The following is a 21,964-nucleotide window of genomic DNA, read 5'->3' on the forward strand; positions in this document are numbered from 1 at the left end:
TACACAGACTTTTGGCCTCTCATCATATTATAATCACCTCTCGCTGGCTTTGTATTCATGTTACCTGATAAAATTGCTGTACAATATGATCTTGTTGCCATCTGATGCACATTCAGATGCCATAAATTAACACTTGCAGAGCTCTCCCTGTCCTCTGCAGTGCCTTGATTATATTACTGTTGATGATATCTGGAAATGTGCATGTACACCCTGGCCCATCTACTGTTGCAAGCCTCAATTCTGACTTGTGCTCTGATATCTGTTTCACTGATTTCTGCTCTCGTTAAAAGCCTGGGTTTTCTGCACGTTAGCACTAGAAGCGTATTACCTAAAAATGGATCAATATAAAGTGTGGGTTCACAGGTCCTATCCAGCTGTGTTGGTCTTAAGGATCCGCCCATTTTCTTTCAATTTTCGCCTTAAATTACATACCTAAATCTAACTGCCTGTAGCTCAGGACCCATATCTAACTGCCTGTAGCTCAGGACCCATATCTAACTGCCTGTAGCTCAGGACCCATATCTAACTGCCTGTAGCTCAGGACCCAGATCTAACTGCCTGTAGCTCAGGACCCATATCTAACTGCCTGTAGCTCAGGACCCATATCTAACTGCCTGTAGCTCAGACCCTGAAGCAGGGACATGTATTTTCTTGGTACCATTTGAAAGGAAACACTTTGCAGTTTGTGGAAATGTTAAAGGAATGTAGGAGAATATAATACAATAGATCTGGTAAATGATAATACAAAGAAAAAATAAAATTGTTTTTGTATTTTTTTTGTACCATCATCTGTGAAATGCAAGAGAAAGGCCATAATGTATTATTCCAGCCCAGATGCAATTTAGATATTGGCCACTAGATGGCAGCAGTGTAGGTGGAAAGGTTTTGTGTGAACCAATGAACCATTGCATTTCTCTTCCAAATTTGTATCAAGACTTACCAAATGTGCCTAATTTGTTTATTAATAACTTTTAGTTTTCAAAACTGTGCACTCTCCTCAAACAATAGTATGGTATTCTTTCACTTTAATAGCTACTGTAAATTGGACAGTGCAGTTAGACTAACAAGAATTTAAGCTTTCTGACAATATCAGATATGTCTATGTGCTGGGAATAGTTCTTCTCACTTACAACCTCATGCTAATCACATTAGCCTACGTTAGCTCAACCGTCACGCAGGGGACCCACCAATCTTGAAGAAGTTTTAAGGAAGAGTGCTTTGAATACTGATGTTAACCTTTCTGGTTATAACCTTATTCGGCAAGACATATCTTCCAAAGATGGGGGAGTGGCAATCTTCTGTTAAAGGTCCCCAAAGCACACACATCCCTGGGTCGCTCCTCTCTTCAGTTCGCTGCATCTAGCGACTGGAACGAGCTGCAACAAACACTCAAACTGGGCAGTTTGATCTCTATCTCTTCATTCAAAGACTCAATCATGGACACTCTTACTGACAGTCGTGGCTGCTTTGTGTGATGTATTGTCGTCTCTACCTTCTTGCCCTTTGTGCTGTTGTCTGTGCCCAATAATGTTTGTACCATGTTTTGTGCTGCTACCATGTTGTGATGCTGCCATGTTGTGTTGCTTCCATGTTGTTGTCATGTTGTGTTGCTACCATGTTGTGTTGCTACCATGTTTTGTTGCTACCATGTTGTTGTTATGTTGTGTTGCTACCATGCTGTGTTGTCATGTGTTGCTGCCTTGCTATGTTGTTGTCTTTAGGTCTCTCTTTATGTAGTGTTGTGTCTCTCTTGTTGTGATGTGTGTTTTGTCCTATATTTATAATGTATTTATATTTAATTTTTAATCACAGGCCCCCGTCCCCGAAGGAGGCCTTTGCCTTTTGGTAGGTCGTAATTGTAAATAAGAATTTGTTCTTAACAGACTTGCCTAGTTATATAAAGGTTAAATTAAATAAACATGGGTGTTTTATAGATGTAGGGAATTCTATTATATTCTATGTTCTATTTTATCATATGCACTTCTATTTATTTAACCTTTATTTAACTGGGCAAGCCAATGAAGAACAAATTCTTATTTACAATGAAGGCCTATCTAGATGCAAAAGGCTTCCTGCGGGGGCGGGGCTAGGATTAAACATTTAAATATATTACCCATCTATTCCCATTACACACAAACACAAGCCCCACCTACTACAAGTAATACAGGTGACATTGTAGTCATTAACCATCTTATTCAGGGCGACTGCCTACAAGGAAAAAGAGTATGATTTTATTTTCACAAATAGACCTTTAAAATTCCACAGTAGATCTTTTAAATTCCACACTTCGTATTCACACATCACACAACCCAATCACATGCTCATACATACACACATACAGTACACACACATCACATCTCACATAACATCACATCATACATCACATCACATCACATCATACATCACATCACACATCACACATCTCACATCACACATCACATCACATCATACATCACATCACACATCACATCATACATCACATCACACATCACATCATACATCACATCACATCATACATCACATCACATCATACATCACATCACACATCACATCATACATCACATCACACATCACATCATACATCACATCACATCATACATCACATCACACATCACACATCACACATCACATCATACAGCAATTCTTTCAGTAGTTTTGGAGATTAAATGTTTTCGTCTCTTATTAAAAATGTTTTAATCAAATTTTGTGGGGTTTTCCATCACCTGATAAGTGGTAAGTGAGATGTGGTAATAAATGGTAATAAAATTAAAATAGTGCTAATAAGTGGTAATAAGTGGTAATAAGTGGTAATAAGTGGTAATAAGTGCTAACAAGTGCTAATACGTGCTAATAAGTTTGTGAGAGAACTCATATTACATTTGCTTGAACATTGTTCCCAACAGTTGCATTACTGTTGGTATGCAGCTCTATATATCATGCTCATAGCTTGTCAAATTAGCCCCTGTTTGCAGTTTCCATGCATCCCTTTAGCTATTAACACACACACACACACACACACACACACACACACACACACACACACACACACACACACACACACACACACACACACACACACACACACACACACACACTACTCTTCAATGATAATGTAATGACAGAAAGGAGGGATTCAGATTTAGTGATACCCTTACCCATAATGCCTTTGCTGTACCCATGGCTTATTAATGTGCTGTGGAAGTCTGTCCCCCCCCCCCCCCCCCCCCCCCCCCCCGCCCTCCCATTGCTCTGACAATCCCTCATCTCTATGATATGGTAATTGATCAACAAATCAATTGCTAACTGGAGAAAATTGAATTTGGAGCACTAACATTGTTTGTTAACCGTGGTGATGATGGTCTAGATGGATTATTATGGGAATGGCTGAGGTGATTGGATTAGTTTCAGATGGGCTGGAGAGACAGAGAGATTGCCTGGGTAAACCAGTCTGAATGCTTTGAAACAACGTGGTGGTCAGTGTTCAGGGTTGTGTAACCAGGCAACCAGTCAGACTGTTGTGGGGAAGAACTTCATGGAAACCCCACAAGGACCATTATCAGGGAAATGTTTGTCTGGGTGCTTCTCAATTTCCTGGATCTGTATAGATTATCTCTCTCTGCTTCAACTCTCTCTCTCTCTCTCTCTCTCTCTATTCAATTCAAGTGGCTTTATTGGCATGGGAAACGTGTTAACATTGCCAAAGCAAGTGAGGTAGATAATATACAAAAGTGAAATAAACAATAAAAATAAACAGTAAACATTACACATACAAAAGTTTCAAAACAATAAAGACATTATCAATGTCATATTATACATATATATATATATATATACAGTGTTGTAACAATGTATAAATGGTTAATGTACACAAGGGAAAATAAATAAGCATAAATATGGGTTGTATTTACAATGGTGTTTGTTCTTCACTGGTTGCACTTTTCTTGTGGCAACAGGTCACAAATCTTGCTGCTGTGATGGCACACTGTGGAATTTCCCCCAGTAGATATGGGAGTTTATCAAAATTGGATTTGTTTTCAAATTTTTTGTGGATCTGTGTAATCTGAGGGAAATATGTCTCTCTAATATGGTCATACATTGGACAGGAGTTTAGGAAGTGCAGCTCAGTTTCCACCTCATTTTGTGGGCAGTGTGCACATAGCCTGTCTTCTCTTGAGAGCCAGGTCTGTCTACGGCGGCCTTTCTCAATAGCAAGGCTATGCTCACTAAGTCTGTACATAGTCAAAGCTTTCCTTAAGGTTTGGTCAGTCACAGTGGACAGGTATTCTGCCACTGTGTACTCTCTGTTTAGGGCCAAATCGCATTCTAGTTTGCTCTGTTTTTTTGTTTATTCTTTCCAATGTGTCAAGTCTTTTTGTTTTCTCATGATTTGGTTGGGTCTAATTGTGCTGCTGTCCTCGGCTTTGTGGGGTGTGTTTGTGCCCCAGGACCAGTTTGCTTAGGGGACTCTTCTCCAGGTTCAGCTCTCTGTAGGTGATGGCTTTGTTATGGAAGGTTTAGGAATCGCTTCCTTTTAGGTGGTTGTAGAATTTAACAGCTCTTTTCTGGATTTTGATAATTAGTGGGTATCGGCCTATTTTTTTTGTCCCATTTTGTGAAGTCTTGGTTGGTGACCCCAGACCTCACAACCGTAAAGGGCAATGACTGATTCAAGTATTTTTAGCCAGATCCTAATTGGTATGTTGAAATTTATGTTCCTTTTGATGGCATAGAATGCCCTTCTTGCCTTGTCTCTCAGATCGTTCACAGCTTTGTGGAAGTTACTTGTGGCACTGATGTTTAGGCCAAGGTATGTATAGTTTTTTGTGTGCTCTAGGGCAACAGTGTCTAGATGTGTATTTGTGGTCCTGGCGACTGGACCTTTTTTGGAACACCATTATTTTGGTTTTACTGAGATTTACTGTCAGGGCCCAGGTCTGACAGAATCTGTGCAGAAGATCTAGGTGCTGCTGTAGGCCCTCCTTGGTTGGTGACAGAAGCACCAGATCATCAGCAAACAGCAGACATTTGACTTCGGATTCTAGTAGGTTGAGCCTGGGTGCTGCAGACTTTTCTAGTGCCCGCGTCAATTCGTTGATATATATGTTGAAGAGGGTGGGACTTAAGCTGCATCCCTGTCTCACCCCACGACCCTGTGGGAAGAAATGTGTGTGTTTTTTGCCAATTTTAACCGCACACATGTTGTTTGTGTACATGGATTTTATAATGTTGTATGTTTTACCCCCAACACCACTTTCCATCAGTTTGTATAGCAGACCCTCATGCCAAATTGAGTCGAAGGCTTTTTTGAAATCAACAAACCATGAGAAGACTTTGCCTTTGTTTTGGTTTGTTTGGTTGTCAATTAGGGTGTGCAGGGTGAATAGGGTAATTTGGTAAAAAGCCAATTTGACATTTGCTCAGTACATTGCTTTCGTTGAGGAAATGTACAAGTCTGCTGTTAAAGATAATGCAGAGGATTTTCCCAAGGTTACTGTTGACGCATATTCCACGGTAGTTATTGGGGTCAAATTTGTCTCCACTTTTGTGGATTGGGGTGATCAGTCCTTGGTTCCAAATATTGGGGAAGATGCCAGAGCTAAGGATGATGTTAAAGAGTTTTAGTGTAGCCAATTGGAATTTGTTGTCTGTATATTTGATCATTTCATTAAGGATACCATCAGACTTTTTCCATTTTAGTCATTTAGCAGATGCTCTTATCCAGAATGACTTACAGGAGCAATTAGGGTTAAGTGCCTTGCTCAAGGGCACATCAACAGATTTTTAATCTAGATGGTTCGGGGATTCGAAACAGCAACCTTTTGTTTTCTGGCCTAAAACTATTTTCTTTCTTCTTTTCTCCCCAATTGGTAGTTACAGTCTTGTCTCATCGCCGCAACTCCCGTATGGACTCGGGAGAAGTGAAGCTCGAGAGCCGTGCGTCCTCCGAAAACACAACCCAACCAAGCCACACTGCTTCTTGACACAATGCCCACTTAACCCGGAAGCCAGACGCACCAATGTGTCAGAGGAAACATCGTAGCACCTGGCGACCGTGTCAGCGTGCACATGCGCCTGGCACCGCCACAGGAGTCGCTAGTGCGTGATGGGACAAGGACATCCCTGCCGGCCAAACCCTCCCCTAACCCAGACGACTACATTAGACCAGGGCCCTATGGCACCCTATTCCCTATATAGTGCACTACATTAGACCAGGGCCCTATGGCACCCTATTCCCTTTATAGTGCACTACTTTTGACCAGAGACCCAGGCCCTATATAGTGCACTACATTAGACCAGGGCCCTATGGCACCCTATTCCCTATATAGTGCACTACTTTTGACCAGAGCCCTATGGCACCCTATTCCCTATATAGTGCACTACTTTAGACCAGGGCCCTATGGCACCCTATGCCCTTCATAGTGCACTACATTAGAACAGGGCCCTATGGCACCCTATGCCCTATATAGTGCACTACAGGGCCCATTGGTCTCCGTTCTAAAGTAGTGCACTATGTAGGGAATGCACTCTGCTCTCAAAGTCAACATGTTGTACTTTCAAGTATACAAGCCCCCCAAAAAACAAGCTGAGTGGACAGAGACGAGGCTCCAGGCAACACCTCTGAGGTGGGTGTGTTTTGTGTTGTGTTGTGTGAGCTGAGTTGTGTGTGTGTGTGTGTGCAGACAGTACAAACAGGCTTTACGATGTGGTGTACTGGGGTGAGGGGAAGAGGAGGAGAGGAAGAGGAGGACAAAGAAGTGGAACAGGAGGAGAATGAGAAGAAGAGGAGGATGGGAAAGAGGAGGAGCAGAAGAGGAGGAGGAGCAGAGGTGGAAGAGGAGGAGGAGCGGAGGTGGAAGAGAAGAGGAAGAGGAGGAGGAGCGGAGGTGGAAGAGGAGAGGAAGAGGAGGAGGAGTGGCGGTGGAAGAGCTTTGCATTATCTTGGCCAGGTCGCAGTTGTAAATGAAAACTTGTTCTCAACTGGCCTAACTGGTGAAATAAAGGTGGAATTTAAAAAAGAAACTACCATAGTGGGTGTATTAGATTGTTAGGAGGTTGTAGAGGACCAGGGACAAGCTAGAAACATTGTACTATGACAGTTTCTACTTCCTGTGCTAATAGATAACATTGTACCATGACAGTCTCTACTTCCTGTGCTAATAGATAACATTGTACCATGACAGTCTCTACTTCCTGTGCTAATAGATAACATTGTACCATGACAGTCTCTACTTCCTGTGCTAATAGATAACATTGTACCATGACAGTCTCTACTTCCTGTGCTAACAGATAACATTGTACCATGACAGTCTCTACTTCCTGTGCTAATAGATAACCATTGTACCATGACAGTCTCTACTTCCTGTACTAATAGATAACATTGTACCATGACAGTCTCTACTTCCTGTGCTAATAGATAACATTGTACCATGACAGTCTCTACTTCCTGTGCTAATAGATAACATTGTACCATGACAGTCTCTACTTCCTGTGCTAATAGATAACATTGTACCATGACAGTCTCTACTTCCTGTGCTAATAGATAACATTGTACCATGACAGTCTCTACTTCCTGTGCTAACAGATAACATTGTACCATGACAGTCTCTACTTCCTGTGCTAATAGATAACATAGTACATTGACAGTCTCTACTTCCTGTACTAATAGATAACATTGTACCATGACAGTCTCTACTTCCTGTGCTAATAGATAACATTGTACCATGACAGTCTCTACTTCCTGTGCTAATAGATAACATTGTACCATGACAGTCTCTACTTCCTGTGCTAATAGATAACATTGTACCATGACAGTCTCTACTTCCTGTGCTAACAGATAACATTGTACCATGACAGTCTCTACTTCCTGTGCTAATAGATAACATTGTACCATGACAGTCTCTACTTCCTGTGCTAATAGATAACATTGTACCATGACAGTCTCTACTTCCTGTGCTAACAGATAACATTGTACCATGACAGTCTCTACTTCCTGTGCTAATAGATAACATTGTACCATGACAGTCTCTACTTCCTGTACTAATAGATAACATTGTACCATGACAGTCTCTACTTCCTGTGCTAATAGATAACATTGTACCATGACAGTCTCTACTTCCTGTGCTAATAGATAACATTGTACCATGACAGTCTCTACTTCCTGTGCTAATAGATAACATTGTACCATGACAGTCTCTACTTCCTGTGCTAATAGATAACATTGTACCATGACAGTCTCTACTTCCTGTGCTAATAGATAACATTGTACCATGACAGTCTCTACTTCCTGTGCTAATAGATAACATTGTACCATGACATAGTCTCTTTCTACTTCCTGTGCTAATAGATAACATTGTACCATGACGTAGTCTCTACTTCCTGTGCTCATAGTTCTTTTTGCGTATGTTATCTGACAGGTTAAACTCTATTTTTTCTGGGGCCCCAGAATTTTCAGTTCACATGGCCGGGATGAAGTCCTGGTCTACTTCACCTGCTGTGATTGGTTCGTCACACTGCTCATGTCCATTGGTTATTCTATATGTCCTGAGGGACGTGTTGTTTTGGAGATAACCAGCACACTACTCGTTGTAGTTAAGCCACTTTCCCTAGCACTGAAATAAAGATTGGTACACCGACCAACGGACTAATACAAAGCCTTGTTAAGTGTGAATACGTTAGGATTCTAGGATAGTACTTCCCTAGAGTCAGATGAACTTGTGGATACCATTTGTATGTCTCCTTGTCAAGTATGAAGGAAGTTAAAGGTAGTTTCACTAGTCAATGACTGGAAGTCTATGGTTATCTGCTAGCATGCTTTCTGTTAGATTGGTCGGTGTACCAATCTTTATTCATGCGCTGAGGAAAGCCGCTTAACACCAAAATGGTGTTCTGGTAGCAAGGCAGTTTGTTTGGTCTCCGACACAGCAACACCTGTTATGCCTCTTGGAGGACGCCCTGTCACGCAACACCCTGCTACATCCAACTCCCCGTGGAGTGAAAGATGTATGTGATTGTAGGTGCGGGTAAGGATGAAAGAGGCAAGAGAAGTTTACCATTAACAGGGAATATATTTCCTTCACATGGTAAAGTTGGGGAAAGAGGGCTGGACAAGCAAAGAAAGTAAAAGTCAGAGTCCTACCTACTAGTCTCCTACCTACCTACTACTGACCTACCTTAAAGCCCCCTGGCAAACTAACCAAAACACAGGGGGTGGTCCGCCCTGGTCTTACCTAGTGTGCAATAGACGTAGTAAATACTATGGGTATATGTATGCCCTCTGGCCTCTTGCCTAAGCACTCCCAAGGTGACTTCCCCTCCCCCCCCTGGGAACAAAAACAGAATAATACAAACTTAAAGGGAACAATTTCAATAATCAAAAACACTGAGTACTATTGGCACACACATACTTCAGAAGTAGCAGTTACAAAATACTTAACAAAACCTGTCTCTTAGCAACGACCAACACAGGACATCCAAGAAGCTCTGTCTCTTAGCAACGACCAACACGGGACATCCAAGAAGCTCTGTCTCTGAGCAACAACCAACACAGGACATCCAAGAAGCTCTGTCTCTGAGCAACAACCAACACAGGACATCCAAGAAGCTCTGTCTCTGAGCAACAACCAACACGGGACATCCAAGAAGCTCTGTCTCTTAGCAATGACCAACACAGGACATCCAATAAACTATGTCTCTTAGGAACAACCAACACAGGACATCCAAGAAGCTCTGTCTCTTAGCAACAACCAACACAGGACATCCAAGAAACTATGTCTCTTAGGAACAACCGACACAGGACATCCAAGAAACTATGTCTCTGAGCAACGACCAACACAGGACATCCAATAAACTATGTCTCTTAGGAACAACCAACACAGGACATCCAAGAAGCTCTGTCTCTTAGCAACAACCAACACAGGACATCCAAGAAGCTCTGTCTCTTAGCAACAACCAACACAGGACATCCAAGAAGCTCTGTCTCTTAGCAACAACCAACACAGGACATCCAAGAAGCTCTGTCTCTTAGCAACAACCAACACAGGACATCCAAGAAGCTCTGTCTCTTAGCAACAACCAACACAGGACATCCAAGAAGCTCTGTCTCTTAGCAACAACCAACACAGGACATCCAAGAAGCTCTGTCTCTTAGCAACAACAAACACAGGACATCCAAGAAACTCCGTCTCTTAGCAACAACCAACACAGGACATCCAAGAAGCTCCGTCTCTTCAAAGGAACACTGGCTTTTATCCATCTGAAGAAGGAGTTTGTAATTGCCGACAGCTGTATCCCCTAACGAGAGGGCATTATCAGACCTCCAATGGGGCCGACCAATGATGGGGCCGACCAATCAGCTGCTTGGTGGAATCCAGGAAGCCATTTCCTGAAAAACACACATACGCTAACCCAAAACATAGAATCTGGGGAACGTAACACTCCGTTTAAGTGTAAGGGGCTCAAAAGTAGGCCAAGGTTAATTTTGTGAATGCTGAAGCTATTAGAACCGTGGCTCAACCTCACTTTAAATGCTTCCCCTCTTCTCCTCAGGGTTTTTGTAAACCTCTTATGACAAACATGAGCTATTGTCTAGTGTTCTGTACTCAATAGTAACAACACAAATGAGGTCTGTGCTACGTCCCAAATTGCACCCTATTCCATTTATAAAGCACAACTTTATAGGGGCTCTGGTCAAATGTAGTGCACTATATAGGGAATGGGGTGCCATTTAGCATGCAGAAATGTGTTTGTGTGTGTACCGTGAACTTGAATTAGCCCCGTAGTACAATGCATTGCCAAGGTGCTGTGCCTTTTTAATACTTGTTTATTGATAATAATGTCCTTGCGGAGGGAGCCACTAAGGAGCCTTTTAGAGGGAACACAAGAGAAGCACGTTCTGGCGCTGAACAGCAACCTGATTCCTAATTAACAAAGATTGCATTTGAAATGGGAATTGGTGTCTGAAGGGAGGCATATTAATTACATCACTGTGAATGCAATATAGCTGAGGAATGAGGAGATGAGGAACTACAACACAACACCACCTGAAGAGATGAGGAACTACAACACAACACCACCTGAAGAGATGAGGAACTACAACACAACACCACCTGAAGAGATGAGGAACTACAACACAACACCACCTGAAGAGATGAGGAACTACAACACAACACAAAAGGAGATGAGGAACTACAACACAACATCACCTGAGGAGATGAGGAACTACAACACAACACAGGAGGAGATGAGGAACTACAACACAACATCACCTGAGGAGATGAGGAACTACAACACAACACAGGAGGAGATGAGGAACTGCAACACAACATCTGAGGAGATGAACTAAAACACAACACATGAGGAGATCAAGAAATGCAACACAACACCTGAGGAGATGAGGAACTACAACACAACACCTGAGGAGATGAGGAACTACAACACAACACCCGAGGAGATGAGGAACTACAACACAACTCCTGAGGAGATGAGGAGATGAGGAACTACAACACAACACCACCTGAGGAGATGAGGAACTATAACACCTGAGGAGATGAGGAACTACAACATAACATCTGAGGAGATGAGGAACTACAACACACCACCTGAGGAGATGAGGAACTACAACACAACACCTGAGGAGATGAGGGACTACAACACAACTCCTGAGGAGATGAGGAGATGAGGAACTACAACACCACCTGAGGAGATAAGGAACTACAACACAACACCTGAGGAGATGAGGAACTACAACACAATACCGGAGGAGATGAGGAACTACAACACAACACCTGAGGAGATGAAGAACTACAACACAACACCTGAGGAGATGAGGAGATGAGGAACTACAGCATAACACCACCTGAGGAGATGAGGAACTATAACACCTGAGGAGATGAGGAACTACAACACAACACCTGAGGAGATGAGGAGATGAGGAACTACAACACAACACAGGAGGAGATGAGGAACTGCAACACAACATCTGAGTCGATGAACTAAAACACAACACCTGAGGAGATGAACTGCAACACAACACCTGAGGAGATGAAGAACTACAACACAACACAGGAGGAGATGAGGAACTACAACACAACACCTGAGGAGATGAAGAACTACAACACAACACAGGAGGAGATGAGGAACTACAACACAACACCTGAGGAGATGAGGAACTATAACACCTGAGGAGATGAGGAACTACAACATAACACCTGAGGAGATGAGGAACTACAACACACCACCTGAGGAGATGAGGAACTACAACACAACACCTGAGGGGATGAGGAACTATAACACAACTCCTGAGGAGATGAGGAGATGAGGAACTACAACACCACCTGAGGAGATAAGGAACTACAACACAACAGTTGAGGAGATGAGGAACTACAACACAAAACCGGAGGAGATGAGGAACTATAGCACACTACCTGGGGAGATGAAGAACTACAACACAACACCTGAGGAGATGAGGAACTAGAACACAACACCACCTGAGGAGATGAGGAACTATAACACCTGAGGAGATGAGGAAATACAACATAACACCTGAGGAGATGAGGAACTACAACACAACACCTGAGGAGATGAAGAACTACAACACAACACCACCCGAAAAGATGAGGAACTGCAACACAACACAGGAGGAGATGAGGAACTACAACACAACACCTGAGGAGATGAGGAACTACAACACTACACCACCTGAGGAGATGAGGAACTATAACACCTGAGGAGATGAGGAACTACAACATAACACCTGAGGAGATGAGGAACTGCAACACAGCACCTGAGGAGATGAAGAACTACAACACAACACAGGAGGAGATGAGGAACTGCAACACAACACCTGAGGAGATGAACTAAAACACAACACCTGAGGAGATGAGGAACTGCAACGCAACACCTGAGGAGATGAAGAACTACAACACAACACCTGAGGAGATGAGGAACTACAACACAATACCACCTGAGGAGATGAGGAACTACAACACAACACCTGAGGAGATGAGGAACTACAACACAACACCACCTGAGGAGATGAGGAACTACAACACAATACCTGAGGAGATAAGGAACTACAACACAACATCTGAGGAGATGAGGAACTACAACACAACACCTGAGGAGATGAGGAACTACAACACAACACCACCTGAGGAGATGAAGAACTACAACACAACACCACCTGGGGAGATGAGGAACTACAACACAACACCTGAGGTTGATGATGAGATGAGGACCTACAACACAACACCTGAGGAGATGAGGAGATGAGGAACTACAACACAACACCTGAGGAGATGAGGAGATGAGGAACTACAGCATAACACCTACAGTACGTTCTGCACTAGTTGGAAACACCTCTCTGTTTTGTACTAGTTGGAAACACCTCTCTGTTCTGTACTAGTTGGAAACACCTCTCTGTTCTGATCTTCCTGTCTGGGTTGCCGCCCCCCCTTGGGTTGTGCCGTGGCGGAGATCTTTGTGGGCTATACTCGGCCTTGTCTCAGGATGGTAAGTTGGTGGTTGAAGATATCCCTCTAGTGGTGTGGGGGCTGTGCTTTGGCAAAGTGGGTGGGGTTATATCCTTCCTGTTTGGCCCTGTCCGGGGGTATCATACGATGGGGCCACAGTGTCTCCTGACCCCTCCTGTCTCAGCCTTCAGTATTTATGCTGCAGTAGTTTATGTGTCGGGGGGCTAGGTTAAGTTTGTTATATCTGGAGTACTTCTCCTGTCTTATCCGGTGTCCTGTGTGAATTTAAGTATGCTCTCTCTAATTCTCTCTTTCTTTCTCTCTCTCGGGGGACCTGAGCCCTAGGACCATGCCTCAGGACTACCTGGCATGATGACTCCTTGCTGTCCCCAGTCCACCTGGCCGTGCTGCTGCTCCAGTTTCAACTGTTCTGCCTGTGATTATTATTATTTGACCAAGCCGGTCATTTATGAACATTTGAACATCTTGGCCATGTTCTGTTATAATCGCCACCCGGCACAGCCAGAAGAGGACTGGCCACCTCTCATAGCCTGGTTCCTCTCTAGGTTTCTTCCTAGGTTTTGGCCTTTCTAGGTAGTTTTTCCTAGCCACCGTGCTTCTACACCTGCATTGCTTGCTGTTTGGGGTTTTAGGCTGGGTTTCTGTACAGCACTTTGTGATATCAGCTGATGTACGAAGGGCTATATAAATACATTTGATTTGATTTTGATTTGATACTAGTTGGAAACACCTCTCTGTTCTGTACTAGTTGAAACCACCTATTTGTTCTGTACTAGTTGAAAACACCTCTATGTTCTGTACTGTGTGGCTAAGTTGGTAAAAGTAACTGCTAACAGCTAGCCTAAAGGAAGCAGCTAACAGCTAGCCTAAAGGAAGTAGCTAACAGCTAGCATTAAGGAAGCAGCTAACAGCTAGCCTAAAGGTAGCAGATAGCAGATAGCCTAAAGGAATCAGCTAACAGCTAGCCTAAAGGAAGCAGAACACAGCTAGCTTAAAGGAAGCCAGGTAACTCAAGCTAGCAGCTAGCAGCTAACCTGTCACCAGCTAACAGCTAGCAGCTAACCTGTCACCAGCTCACAGCTAGCAGCTAAATTGTCACCAGCTAACAGCTAGCAGCTAACCTGTCACCAGCTAAACAGCCATGTGGCAAATTGTTATAAATGTTGTCTCTGCTTCTAAATCTTCTTCCAACATGCGCTCAGTCCTGAATCCTGCACAATCATAATAGTTGCTGCTTAGAAAAGAAAAAGTGATGCAGAGAAAAACAAAATTACAAATGAGTAAGGCTGCATACATCCCAAATGACACCCTATTCCCTATAGTGAACTACTGTTTTTTTACTTTGTTATGGCCCTGGGCAAAAGTAGTTCACTATGTAGGGAATAGGGTGTCATTTTGAAAAGATGGAGTTTGAAGAGCTGCAGAAGACAGGTACAGCGGCATCGGGATGCTCAAACGTCCCTGCGGACAGGAAAGCCTCTCTAATGCCAGACGCCTCTCTCTTGCCAGACGCCTCTCGCTTGCCAATGGCTACAGCTAGTCTTACTGGGTTCTGATACATAATGAAAAAGACATTACAGACAACATAAAAAATACTTTACAATTTACATACTTTAAAAAAAAACATTAAAGTGTGTGTGTGTGTGTGTCCGTGTGTGTGTGTGTGTGTGTTTGTGTGTGCGTGCGTGCGTGCGTGCGTGCATGTGTGTGTGTGTGTGTGTGTGTCAATACATACACACAACCAGTAGGTCACATGTCAATACATACACACAACAGGTAGGCCACATGTCAATACATACACACAACAAGTAGGTCACATGTCAATACATACACACAACAAGTAGGTCACATGGGGGAGAGGCGTTGTACTGTGAGGTGTTGTTTTTTTGTTGTTCACTTGCACTATATAAGACGGAAGGGAGTTCCATGAACTCATGCCTCTGTATAACACCGTATAATACTGTTTATTACTGTATAATACCGTATAATACTGTATAATACTGTATAATACTGTTTAATACTGTATAATACTGTATAATACTGTATAATACTGTATGATACTGTATAATACTGTATAATACCGTATAATACCGTATAATACTGTATACTACTGTATGATACTGTATAATAGTGTATGATACTGCATGATACTGTATAATAGTGTATGATACTGCATGATACTGTATGATACTGTATAATACTGTATGATACTGTATGATACTGTATGATACTGTATGATACCGTATGATACTGTATAATACTGTATGATACTTTACGTTTTCTTGAATTTGTTCTGGACCTCAGTTACTGTTAGGATCTGGTAGCTTTGATTGGTTTACTGTAAGGGTCATGTAGCTGTGACTGGGTTAGAGTTAGGGTCTGGTAACTGTGACTGGGTTACTGTTAGGATCCCACAGTGAACCTCCTTAGGTTCAAGGCTTCAGGAAAGGTTCCTTTTCCATTTTGTCTCACCTCTCCTTCAACCGAAAAAACTCTTGGTAGTCTTTCCTCCTTTCGATCCTGGAAGAAATTAAATAATGAAGTTGCTTGTTTTACATGTTCTTATGGCTGCAGGGGCAGTATTGAGTAGCTTGGATGAAAGGTGCCCAGAGGTGCCCAGAGTAAACGGCCTGCTCCTCAGTCCCAGTTGCTAATATATGCATAGTATTATTAGTATTAGATAGAAAACATTCTGAAGTTTCTAAAACTGTTTGAATGATGTCTGTGAGTATAACAGAACAGTACAACGATGTTCAACCCCTATTGAAAACACAGTGGGATGTTGGTTATGTTGCACTTCCTAAGGCATCCACTAGATGTCAACCGTCTTTAGAAACTTGTTTGAGGATTCTGCTGTGACGTGGGGGCTCATAAGGGCTGTTTGTGCCAGGTGTCTGGCAGATTGCCACAGGCTCTGAGGCGCGGTCACGAGAGAGTTAGCTCTCGTTCCATTGATTTTCTACAGATATAGGAATTCTCCGGTTGGAACATTATTGACTTTTTATGTTAAAAACATCCTAAATTGATTCTATACTTAGTTTGACAAGTTTCTACAGACAGTAACATAACTTTTTGACATTTCGTCTGCAACTAGGGAACACGCTTCATGACTTTGGATTTGTTTACCAAACGTGCTAACAGAAAAAAAAAGCTCTTTGGACATTAATGATGGACATTATCGAACTAAATCAAGCATTTAATGTGGAACTGGGACTACTGGGAGTGCATTCTGATGAAGATCATCAAAGGTAAGTGAATATTTATAATGCTATTTCTGACTTCTGTTGACTTCCCAGTATGGCGGGAATCTTTTTGGCTGCTTTGTTGTCTGAAAGCTGTACTCAGATTATCGCATGGTTCACTTTTGTTTTTGAAATCTGACTGAGCGGTTGCATTAAGGAGAAGTGTATCTATATTTCCATGTCTAACAATTGTATTTTCATCGACATTTATAATGAGTATTTCTGTAAAATGATGTGGCTCTCTGCATATTTCACCGGACGTTTTTGGAACTAGTCAACGTAATGCGCCAATGTATACTGAGATTGTTTTATATAAATATGCACTTTATCGAACAAAACATATATATGTATTGTGTAACATGAAGACCTATGAGTGTCATCTGATGAAGATCATCCAAGGTTAGTGATTCATTTTATCTATATTTGCGCTTTTTGTGACTCCTCTCTTTGGCTGGAAAAATGGCTGAATTTTTCTGTGACTTGGCGGTGACCTAACATAATCGTTTGTGGTGCTTTCGCTGTAAAGCCTATTTGAAATCGGACACGTTGGTGGGATTAACAACAAGATTACCTTTAAAATTGTATAAAATACATGTATGTTTGAGGAATTTTAATTATTACATTTCTGTTGTTTTGAATTTGGCGCCCTGCACTTTCACTGGCTGTTGTCATATTAATCCCGTTAACGGGATTGCAGCCCTAAGAAGTTTTAACAGAGGGCCTTTTCGTCCCAAAGGGCACCCTATTCCCTTTCCAGGTGCACCACTGCCATAAGGGTCTGGTCAAAAGTAGTGTACTATATAGGGAACATGATGCATTTCTTATCTCCCTACAGCTTGGGGATCAGTATGAAAGCTGAACTGAGCCAAGCAAAGTTGTACTGTACTGATCCGAGTTGCTGGAACCGTGCTGGATGATAGAGAAATGAAAATATTTGAGCCATCAGTACAGTTATTAGTTAATTAATCAGTACAGTTATTAGTTATTTAATTAGTTAATTAAGTAATTAGTTATTAGGGTCTGCTCAATATTGGGAAATGGGTATAAAAGCTCCTCTCTCCTCTCCTCTCCTCTCCTCTCCTCTCCTCTCCTCTCCTCTTCTCTTCTCTTCTCCCCTCCGCTCTCCTCTCCTCACTTCTCCACTCCCCTCCCCTCCCCTCCACTCCTCCCCTCTCCTCTCCTCTCTTCTCCCCTTCCCTCCACTCCTCTCCTCTCCCTTCCCTTCAAACTAATTGACTTTCATTTGTCTTCTTCGCCCTCCTCTACTGTCGTGTACCTTTTGAATTCATCAGTCGTAGCAAGTTGTCAATTAAAAAGGCATCACCCACTAAAACTGATGGCTGACTTCATGTTAATTAATATCTAGGCTTTATGATGTGTGATACTGGCCCCAGTACAGCCCTTTGGTGTGTGATGACCATTTAACAAATTACACCTTATTCCCTATTCCCATAGGGCTCTGGTAAAACGTAGTGCACTATATAGGGAATATGGTGCCTTTTGGGATGCTGTCAAAGCCACATTGAGGAAGCTAAGACCTAATGATGCTCGTCTGTTGAAATGAAGACAGATGCTGAAATGGCCTTAAAGGGATGGTTCTGGACTGATTTCTTCATCCCGCCCTACTGGCTCTCTGTCCGACTCGACTCCCACTCGTTACAGCGACAACTAGCCCCAAAACAAACCCTTGTCCAGCAATGTTATTTTAGGCATAAGTTATGTAGCTCACTTGCCATCCATGGTCCTAGCTATTTATGCGCCTTATAGGCAATATCAAAATCTGAAGAAAAAAAATAACCTAAGATTAAGAAGAGACATTTAAGTGGGCCATTATATTAAACTGTCTGTATTACTGGGCTATATCAGTCAATATGATAGATGTAGCTTGGAGAGGAAAGAGTTGGAGAGACTTGCACTTTCTCTTGAACTATTTTAATAGCCTGCCTTTTAGGAGTGGGAAGATTTTCAGACAGAGACTAATTTGGGTGATCAATATTTATTTCTAGCCAATGCAGTAAACTATAGCCTCATCATATTTAGGAAGTACATTTCCTTGGAAAGATAACTGTACTGTGCTTCTACGTCCATACATAGGCTATAGCCTACTCTATTTAATTGAGATCACACTTGCACCTGATCTCCCACCTCGGGCTACTAGGAATAATGACAGCGAGCTACACTTGCACTTTATCTTGAGCTACGTTTTGCATATAGGATATTTCCTACCTTTTAGGAGGACGATTAGCATGTAGGATATATTCTACATTTTAGGAGGACGATTAGCATATAGGATATATCCTACCTTTTAGGAGGACGATTAGCATATAGGATATATCCTACCTTTTAGGAGGATGATTAGCATATAGGATATATCCTACCTTTCAGGAGGATGATTAGCATATAGGATATATCCTATCTTTTAGGAGGACGATTAGCATATAGGGTATATCCTATCCTTTTGGACTAAAATGTAGCTTTTTGGCCATCAAGGAAAACGCTATGTGTGGCGGAAACCCAACACCTCTCACCACCCCGAGAACACCATCCCCACAGTGAAGCATGGTGGTGGCAGCATCATGCTGTGGGGATGTTTTTCATCTGCAGGGACCGGGAAACTGGTCAGAATTTACGAAATGATGGATGGCGCTAAATACAGGGAAAGTCTGGGACGCAGGTTCACCTTCCAGCAGGACAATGACCCTCAGCATACTGCTAAAACAATACTCGAGTGGTTTAAGGGGGAACATTTAAATGTCTTGGAATGGCCTAGTCAAAGCCCAGACCTCAATCCAGTTGAGAATCTGTGGTTTGACTTAAAGATTGATGTACACCAGCAGAACCCATCCAACTTGAAGGAGCTGGAGCAGTTTTGCCTTGAAGAATGGGTAAAAATCCCAGTGGCTAGATGTGCTAAGCTCATAGAAACATACCCCAAGAGACTTGCAGCTGTAATTGCTGCAAAAAGTGGCTCTACAAAGTATTGACTTTGGAAGGGGTGAATAATTATGCACACTCAAGTTTTCTGTTTTATTTTGTCTTATTTCTTGTTTGTTTCACAATAAAAATAAAACATATTTTGCGTCTTCAAAGTGGTAGGCATGTTGTATAAATCAAATGATACAAACCCCCCAAAAATCAATTTTAATTCCAGGTTGTAAGGTAACAAAATAGGAAAAATGCCAAGGGGGTGAATACTTTCGCAAGCCACTGTATAGGATATGTCCTACCTATTAGGAGGACAATTAGCATATAGGATATATCCTACCTTTTAGGAGGACGATTAGCATATAGGATATATAGCCTAACTTTTAGGAGGACGATTTGAAGGCGGAGACATGTAAATAGTTAATCAATAGTTATGGAAAATGAAAAGGTTCAACGGTCGCCTAACCTACGTGCGCGTTGTGCCTTTTCAATGATGATTTAATTTTTGGGGGGTTGAGCCTCAACTCACCTTGGTTGTGCGCCGTCCACTTCTTTCCATTATCACTAGTTATTTACAGACACTGTAGTAAACTACATTCTAGTCATATTAAGTTAATTTCTTTGGAAAGATAACTGCTACGTGATTCTCCGCTCATGTAGGCAGCCTAAACTATTTCACTGAGACCAGACATACTAGGGTGCGCTAGATCGCACACGCACCAACTAGGAGAGAAGGGTAGGCCACTGACGTTGAAGCAACGAATTCTGAGAGTGTGTGAATAATGCGACAAAGATGTCCTTTTAATACAACAGGTAAGCTAATGCTAACGCTAACGCTAATGCTCACGCTAATGCTCACGCTAACGCTAATGCTAACGCTAATGCTCACGCTCACGCTAATGCTAACGCTAACGCTAACGCTAATGCTCACGCTAATGCTCACGCTAACGCTCACGCTCACGCTAATGCTCACGCTAACGCTAATGCTAACGCTAACGCTAATGCTAACGCTAATGCTAACGCTAACACTAATGCCTACCAATCAGAAAGACGACCGTTTCCAAATAATTCGCTGTTTTCGTCCCTAACTTCCTTCATACTGGACTCAGAGACATTTAAACATGGTACCCACACGTTCATCTGACTCTGGAAGCTATGGTACCTAGTCAATGTGCGGGGGTACAAGTTTTTGTCGAGGTAATTTAGGCAGGGGTGAAGTGACTATGAATAGATAATAAACAGGGAGAAGCAAAAAAACAAAGGAGGGGGGTTCAATGGAAAAATTTATTCAGCAGTCTTTTGGCTTGGGGGTAGAAGCTGTTCAGCAGTCTTTTGGCTTGGGGGAAGAAGCTGTTCAGCAGTCTTTTGGCTTGGGGGGTAGAAGCTGTTCAGCAGCCTTTTGGCTTGGGGGTAGAAGCTGTTCAGCAGTCTTTTGGCTTGGGTGTAGAAGCTGTTCAGCAGTCTTTTGGCTTGGGGGTAGAAGCTGTTCAGCAGCCCTTTGGCTTGGGGGTAGAAGCTGTTCAGCAGCCTTTTTCTAGACTTGGCGCTCCGGTACCGCTTGCCGTGCGGTAGCAGAGAACAGTCTATGACTTGGTGACTGAATTTTTTGCGCCTTCCTCTGAACTTTTGGGGCTCTCTTTGGGCCTTCCTCTGAACTTTTGGGGCTCCCTTTGGGCCTTCCTCAGAAATTGTGGGCTTTCCTTTGGGCCTTCCTTTGGGCCTTCCTTTGGGCCTTCCTCTGAACTTTTGGGCCTTCCTCTGGGCCTTCCTGTGGGCCTTCCTCTGGGCCTTCCTTTGGGCCTTCCTCTGAACTTTTGGGCCTTCCTCTGGGCCTTCCTGTGGGCCTTCCTCTGGGCCTTCCTTTGGGACTTCCTCTGGGCCTTCCTCAGAACTTTTCACCAACACACGCACACACACACACGCACATAGCACTGACACGTACGTTCATCACTGTAATTTCCATCATACCACTATTGTGTACATTATGTTTGTGTTCTCGTGTGCTCTGTCTACTGCACTTTTATGCCAAGAAAATATCACCCTGCTGCAATACACCACCCTACTGTAAAACATCACCCTACTGTAATACACCACCCTACTGTAAAACATCACCCTACTGTAATACCTTACCATACTGTAATACCTTACCCTACTGTAATACACCACCCTACTGTAAAACATTAACCTACTGTAATACCTCACCCTACTGTAAAACATCAGCCTACTGTAAAACACCACCCTGCTGTAATACACCACCCTACTGTAATACATTACCCTACTGTAATACACCACTCTACTGTAAAACAT

Source organism: Oncorhynchus clarkii, unplaced genomic scaffold (genome assembly GCF_045791955.1).
Source record: "Oncorhynchus clarkii lewisi isolate Uvic-CL-2024 unplaced genomic scaffold, UVic_Ocla_1.0 unplaced_contig_11854_pilon_pilon, whole genome shotgun sequence".
NCBI lineage: Eukaryota > Metazoa > Chordata > Actinopteri > Salmoniformes > Salmonidae > Oncorhynchus > Oncorhynchus clarkii.